This window comes from Pyrus communis, chromosome 8 (genome assembly GCF_041283825.1).
Source record: "Pyrus communis isolate YQ-2024b chromosome 8, ASM4128382v1, whole genome shotgun sequence".
Classification (NCBI taxonomy): domain Eukaryota; kingdom Viridiplantae; phylum Streptophyta; class Magnoliopsida; order Rosales; family Rosaceae; genus Pyrus; species Pyrus communis.
This window is the reverse complement of record NC_142572.1, coordinates 4,666,565-4,674,158: the sequence shown is the minus strand read 5'-3', so window position 1 is coordinate 4,674,158 and position 7,594 is coordinate 4,666,565. Positions and strand designations below refer to the sequence as shown.

At 37.0% G+C, this 7,594-nt stretch overlaps 1 pseudogene; it reads left to right on the top strand.

The window, feature by feature from the left end:
* Positions 1-3,210: 3,210 nt before the first annotated feature.
* Positions 3,211-5,237, top strand: LOC148694631 (uncharacterized; annotated as a pseudogene).
* The last annotated feature ends 2,357 nt before the right edge of the window (positions 5,238-7,594 follow it).

Sequence of the window (7,594 nt, the reverse complement as noted above, 5' to 3'; positions counted from 1 at the left end):
AGTGCATATCTAGACTACTTTTCAATCATTGCTTTGAATCGTTTGAGCTCCCCAAATACCTCAGACTTGCAAGTTAGGAAATAAACCCAATCCATTCTGGTGTAGACAACTATAAAGGTTAGGAAACACGTATTGCCACCCATTGTAGTCACTTGCATTAGCCCACAAATATTAGAGTCTATGAATTTTAATGGTTGTAAGCTCTCCAAACTTGTTTTCTACTGAAAGCTTCTCTATGTTGTTTCCTTGCAGTACATCCTGCATAAACTCCACCACAACCTTTCAATTTTGGTAGCCCATACATCATTTCTTTTTCATCCAACAACCGCAAGCTTTGAAAGTTCAAATGTCTCATTATTTTTGCCAATCCCACACCTTTTCTTCCATCACAGCCTTTCTAGCTACTGCCTATAAATCATCCATGAGTAAAAACACCTGTTTCTAGCAGTGCTTTAAAAATCGGCCCAGGCGCTAGGCGGTAAAGGACCGAGGCGATTTTAACTTTCCTAAATTCTCAATACAATTATATTTTTATTTTTTTAGTGTAAGTAAGCACTTATTTATATGTTATATAATAAATTTAATTAAATCCACCTAGGCCCCAGGCTATCACCTTACTAGCACCTAGCATATTTTAGATCCTTGGTTTCTAGTCATTTGCACAATGGCCACATGATACTCAAGCTGCCTATCTTCAAAGATTGCCACCATATCATTACCAAACAGCAAGAAATATCCATGTTGGATCATTTGGACAACATTGAGCAAGTTTTCATCAAGACCAGGAATCGACTTACTTCTTTAATGTACCGAGTACCATTTTTAGTCTCAATTATCAAAGACCATTTCCCTGTGGCTTGACCAATTTATTCATTACTCATCTTGATTCTGGTATTCACAATCCAATCAACATTGACAAGTAAGGACTCATGTGAAGTCATGTGGTTACTACAACCATTGTCAATAAACCGGACATGTTCATTTTTAGCCATAGTAGCTGAGTTGCAAGCAAAAAACAACGAAGTTTATTCCTCCACTTGTTTAGCATATTGAACTTGTTGAACCACATTGCTACTGCAATCCTTGACAATATGCCTAAATTTGTCACACTTATGGCACTTTGGTTTTCCTTTGAACCAACATTCACTATAGTGTAGGTTTCCGTAAGTTTTAACTTCTTTTGTATTCTCCTTATTGCTTCCAAACTTAGCTACTGTATTTGATTTGTCACCATACTTCACAACTCCTTTTCTCTCCTTATTCTTCCAAGGTTTCTTCCTTTTTGAATTTCCAGCATATGAGCTATTCTTGGACTGAATACTCAGGTTGCTAAATGCTCTTTCAGTAACATCACCATCCTCAGCATGCTTAATAGGCCTTGTTTTCAAACCCTTTCAGTGTAGCACCAACCTTAGTATGTCTATTTCACTAAGATTCTTAGTTTCCTCAATCACAAAGACAATATTATTATACATATAGGTAGGACTAATAGGCAATTTCTTAACAATTCTGTTACCGGACAGTTCCTCAGCATACATCTTTATTTGATTTATCAAGCCAAACAGTCTAGTCAAATAAGCAGATAATGATTCATCACTTTTCATTCTAACATATTCAAAGTCTCATCTAATACTTTGAAGTTTCATTGCTCGGACCTGAGAATTCTTCTATACTCTTGCTTTAGTGTATTCCAAGTTGCCTTGGCAGTTTCTTGATTTGTAATCCTTGGGAAAATTTCATCTGAGACTGCACTCAGAATCAGTCCTAGAGCTTTAGCATCACGAGCAATCATGTCCTCAACAACGATACGCTCTTCCACAGTGAGTTCTTCATCTGAATCTAAAGGAAGATCATAACCTTCCTCTACAAATTTCTAGAGATTATGAGACTTAAATATGGTCTTCATTTTGATACACTAGAAATCCTAGTTGACTATGGTGAAGATCAGAGCTCAAAGCTCCGCTTTAGATCCAGCCATTTCAATCTATATCGCCTGAGTTCTTCCTTGAGAATTCGAGAAGCAATCCTTCACAGTTCACACCCCTTGATTCATCTCAAACCAAAATGTGCGGCCAATAAGTGCATGTCCTATATATTGTTTTATTAAATGTAAATGTTATACATACTCTCAAATTTTTTTTTTTTTTTGAACAAACGATATTATTTACATTAAGGGAGAGAGTGAGTTTAGCCTCATAATGAGCTAGCAATAATGTGGTTCAAATTCGTCTTTGATTCAAATCCCAATTAACTTTGCACTATGTATCATTACACCTACACCTACTAGGATGCCATGGGAAACATGTTAACTCGTCAAGCACTTTCTCCTTAATGTGCATGTGGTGGATTGGTATTGTAGATAGACTATTCTCTCTTCAACTCACGCTATTCTGAATTCGAACTTTAATATAATTTACAATAATAGTATTGTATGTAACAAAATCAAACACTTCTTTGTGTTTTATATTACCTTTTTCGCATAGCACCAGTGTATATCACATTTAGGGTGTGTTTTGTAATGCCCGAAGTATTTCTAGAAAACTGCAGTTTTACAGCATTCAGCAACTTGGAAGTAGTTTAAGCGCTTCTTGAGAAAAATTTGAGAGGTGGATGTTTCCATTGGAAACACTTTCAATTTGAGTTTTTGATAAATTTGTTATTTTCTTTTAATAAAAACACTTGGGTTTAACAAAATAGTTTTGAAAAACTGTTATTAGCACTCTAAAATTTTCATTTTTCATTCTTCACAACTGTATTTTTCTTTTTTAATGTAAAAAAAAGTACAAAATAAAAAATTTTGAAGTTCGAATAACAATTTCCTGCTTCTAATGTAAATAATTCCGAGTTGGTCTAGAGGTAGCATAAATAAGATTGTGAGTAACCTCGTAGAATAAGACTATAAACAAAATTAAATTAACTTTGGAGGTATTGTGCTTTATAACCTTATTTCTTCGCTCAAACTGATTATTATCAAGACAAAAGATTGACAGTCATAATTGACCTAGAATTTTCGCGGACAAAAGGTTGGAGGTCCTTTTCTTTTCGAAAAACAATTGCATCAAACATTTATATACAAGTGGTTAAGTACATAAAAAATAAGTTTTTCATAGACATGGACATGATTGGTTGGCCCAACATGGGCTCTTTATAACTTAGATGTTAAAAATGCTTTTTACATGAATTTATTTGCGAGTCAGCCATGACGTATACATGGCTCAACTCCATGGTTATCTCGACACTTCCCTTATCCCACTCATTACCAGTTTCAAGGCCATTTGTGGTCTCATGCAGAGGTCTCTCAAGTATGGTTTCAACGCTTCAGTTCCTTTGTTTTGCATCATGGTTTTGTTTAGGCTTATTTACGGCAATGCTTATGAAAACTCAAATTTATTCTCTCCTTGGCCTATGAAATTTGAATTGTGTCATTTAACTTCATGAAACTCCAATATAGTCTCACTTAGTACTACGGTTTAGTGATATTCTTCTTCACTTGTAAGTGAGAGATCTTAGTTCGATTATCGCCAAAGGTGAATTTGTACCATATTATTGATAGCCCATTGTGATGCTAAGCCTACCTCCTCCTCCTTAGTGTAGTTAATATCGTTTGTTCAAAAAAAAAATTTGTCGAAACTTTAAAAACAAAAATTAATAAAAAAAAATTAATTTTAAAAACATTAAACATTTGATAAATCTATTTAAAAATTAAAACTAAAACTGTTTTAATAGAAAGAAAAAAAAAAAATTTAACACCCATTTGCTTCTTCTCTGCTCTCTCAGCTACCTTATCATTTTCACACACAGATGGTGTGCACTACTGTTAAGTCCACAAACCCAACTTAAAAACTCACTGGCATTCCTAGAGCATGTCGTCGTCTACTCACCACAACCAAGTGTCCAAATCTTGATAGAGGAGAAAACTTCATAATTCCCAAATAATATTCTCTACAAACTACTGGAATTTCATAACATCAGCAACACCAAGCACCCACCTCCGGCAGAGAGCTCAATGGCTGGTGGCGACCTTTCCAACCTTAGATCAAACGGTCACCCATCCAGATCTCGCTTATGCTTCCGTAGGGAAGGGTGAAAATAGTGGCAGAGAGCTAAACAGCAAAGATGACGACAAGGTAGCAGAGGATGTTGATTTTGATGAAGTTGATAGATTTTTTAACGATGATGTTCAGGTGGAAGAGAAAGATTCAAAGGTGTGTCTCCCTGTTCTTCTTTGATGTTTGCCCTTGCCTAGCATGTTGTTCCATGGAATTCTGCCTCGGATAGCTCATGTGGGTTGTGGTACTTTGTGTCTCTGCTTGTTGATCTGTTTTTTTACTTGTGTATATTTTCTTGCTTTTCATAGGTGAATGCCAGTGTTGTAGGGGCTACAGTAGTTGTTGAAGCCCCCAGTTGCATTTTTCCCGAGCTTATAGAGGATGACATGATGGGTAGTGATGTTCAACCAACAAAAGTCGTACCTCCTCTAGAGGTTCTTTCCCCCGATGAGCAGGCTTCAGTGGAAGAGTAGGCATCGTGGCATGAGGCCCTCAGGAAACTTAAGCATAGTATTGCCAATGAAGCTATGGCTCAGTTCGATTGAATAGCTGATTCCTTCCGATGAGACTTTCTCTTTCCAATTCGACTTTAGGGGAGTAAAGGTTTGTTCTTAACTAGTTGAGGCATTAGGCAGATTCTTTGAGTGTGCCAGTGACGTAGATATGAGCTTGATAGGTTTATTTCCCTTCATGAGTGGGATGATCTTTAAAGAGCTTGGGATCCTGCTTTATGGCATGGAGCACACTTCCCTATTAGAACTCACTGAGAACAGGTTGCTATGTTAGCGAGATATAATAAGCAATGTAGCTACCTTGGGCATGCCCATGGGTTCTCTAGTCGAGAGACTTGGAATGCTACATTATATTATGTTTGGACTTCAGCTTAAAAATGAGAAAGGTTTCCTGGATCAATTAGTTAAATTCAACAAGCTGGAGCATGCTCTCGAACTGCAACGTAAGGAACTAGAGGCTGAGAAGCTCAAGTTGAAGAAGTTGGACTGTGGGAGCTCTAAGGAAATAACAGCTTGCTTTCAACTCACAGTGGATCAGTTGCATGTTAACACCTCTAGCAATTATTCTGAAATGTGGTGTTTTGAGCTTAACTCCTCACCTTCCTACCACTACGCACATTACATGACTGTTTGTAATTTTCCAACTCTCGACTTCTTTTTTCTTGGCAAAGCATGAACCTTAAGATGTTGAAGTAGTAGTCCATGAAGAGAGTTGTTTTCATCACTCCACCTTTATTTTTAGTTTTAATTTCCTCTTAGACATCTAGCTTCATTGCTTTTCAAACAATGGCCATGTGACGTTTTGCTTTGTATTTTGCTTATTTTCTTTTGACTTCTTCCTCTGTCTTTAGGTGCTGATGTTGATTTTATTATAATTCTTGTGATGTCCTTAATCTTGCAATGACATTGGCTTTCTCCTATTTCGAGTGCATGAGAATTTGCTGGATGAAATTTTGTTTAGGCTTTGAGACACAGGCTTGAGCTTTTGCTTGCCTTCCTAAGGGAAATAGTTGATCCTACCACTTGGCACTTTGCCAGTGAGTTTCCCTGAGGAAAGATGGAAAAGATGTTGTGGCTTCTGTATGGAAGCAGAGCAAGTCAAGAAAACTTGGCTTACTCAACATTGATTTTGCATTGATAGGCTTTGGCATGTTGCATGAGTATATCTTTGAAAAAGCTTTAGTTGCTTGACTCAATGGTTTTGCATGGCGTGTTGGCTTGGCATGTTTGCATGAGCATTGAACCATTAAGCAACTAGCTTAGCGTTGATTTTGCATTGATAGGCTTTGGCATGTTGCATAAGTATAACTTTGAAAAAGCTTTATTTGCTTGACTCAATGGTTTTGCATGGTATGTTGGCTTGGCATGTTGCATGAGCATTGAACCATTGAGAAGCTTGCATGGCATTGATGAACTTAGCGTGGGCTTTTAGTATAACCTTGGCATGATTATTGCTATAGCTTGTTTAGAAGAAATCCTTCTAGTTATCCTTGCCAATGTAAAATATGAATGTACCAAAGATTTTGACAAAATGCTCCTGTATTTCATTAAAATTTGGGGTACATCAGTCGTTGCATGGCTTTACAAGACCTTATAGTGTAAGCAAAATGAACATTGCATAAAACTAGCTTGTTCTTCTAAAATGAGCATGAGCATTTTACCAATAATACGACTTTAGCCATTTTGCATTGACAGCTTCTGTTAGTTTACCTTCCTTGACTAAAGTCAAGTAGTAGTAACCGCTTCGATAGGCTTCCTTGATCATAAACCATCTTGCCCGATGTGGGGCGAACTTCAAAGATCTGGTGATTTGCCTCCTTATGTCGGTTGTTCCGAGGACGAGGTCTTCTTCCTTGAAGTTGCATGGCCTGGCCGTGTGGTTGTAGGTTTTGGCAACTTGTTGGTGGTATACGGCTACTTCCCTAGCATCTTCTGCCCTTTTTTCCTCGAGTAACTCAAGGTCTTTCCACCTCCAGTCAGTGCTACAGCATTCCATTCCACGTCGTTGAATGCTGAAACTCTTGTTATGGGCATCATCATTTCCACAAATGAAATAGCTTCAGACCCATACACCAAGAAGTAGGGAGCAAAACCTATAGCATTCCTTGGAGATATGCGATAAGCTCATAGGATGTCTAGAAGATGAATGCTCCAGCCCCTAGCGTAATTGTGTACCATTTTGCTTAGGATTCTTAGTAGTGTCTTGTTTGTGGCTTCAGCTTGACCGTTTACCTTGGGATAGTATGACATGGAGCGACAATGCTTGATCCCATAACCATCAAGTGTGGTAGTTACTTGTTTATTCACAAAAGGTGTGCCATTGTCGCTCATTATTTTGTAAGGTATCCCAAATCAGCAAACGATGCATTCCCTGATAAAATTGGATATTGCTGTTCCTGTTGCTTTCTTGAGATGGACTGTTTCCACCCATTTTGTGAAGTACTCAGTGGCTACTAGGATCTAATAGGACTTTTACCACCTGTAAAAGTAGGGATAAAAACATTTAAAAATACTTGCAAGAGTACAAGTTTGTCGTAGTATAGCATCTCAAGTAATGTCGTTTTCCACAAGGATTGAATGAATAATTTGTATTTAAACCAAATCTTAATTAACTATTTGAAAACAAAGTTTGGAAGATGTTGATTTTATAACCTAAAATGTTAAAAATGAATTTAATTAAAAACAATTAAATAAATTGGGAAAGTAAAGAACACAAAAGAAAATAGTTTTGAAAATAAATTTGAGCACTAGGTTCTGCTGTCACCTTAACAATTTTACGTAGTTCTTCCAATTACTTATGAATTACACATGCATATTTTGAAGGTTAGGTTTTCCTAAAGTATGCCCTACTTAGAACCTCCAACATAGAACGTATATCTAACATGCAACCCGTCCATGGCGTCCAAATCTAATATGAACATGCAAGACTCATTAAGTTTTGTGAAATCCTTTTGAAAAACCATATAACCCTTAAAACATGTCATCCATCCTAGGAAGTTACACATATTAACCACAAGAAGCCAGCACCAATTT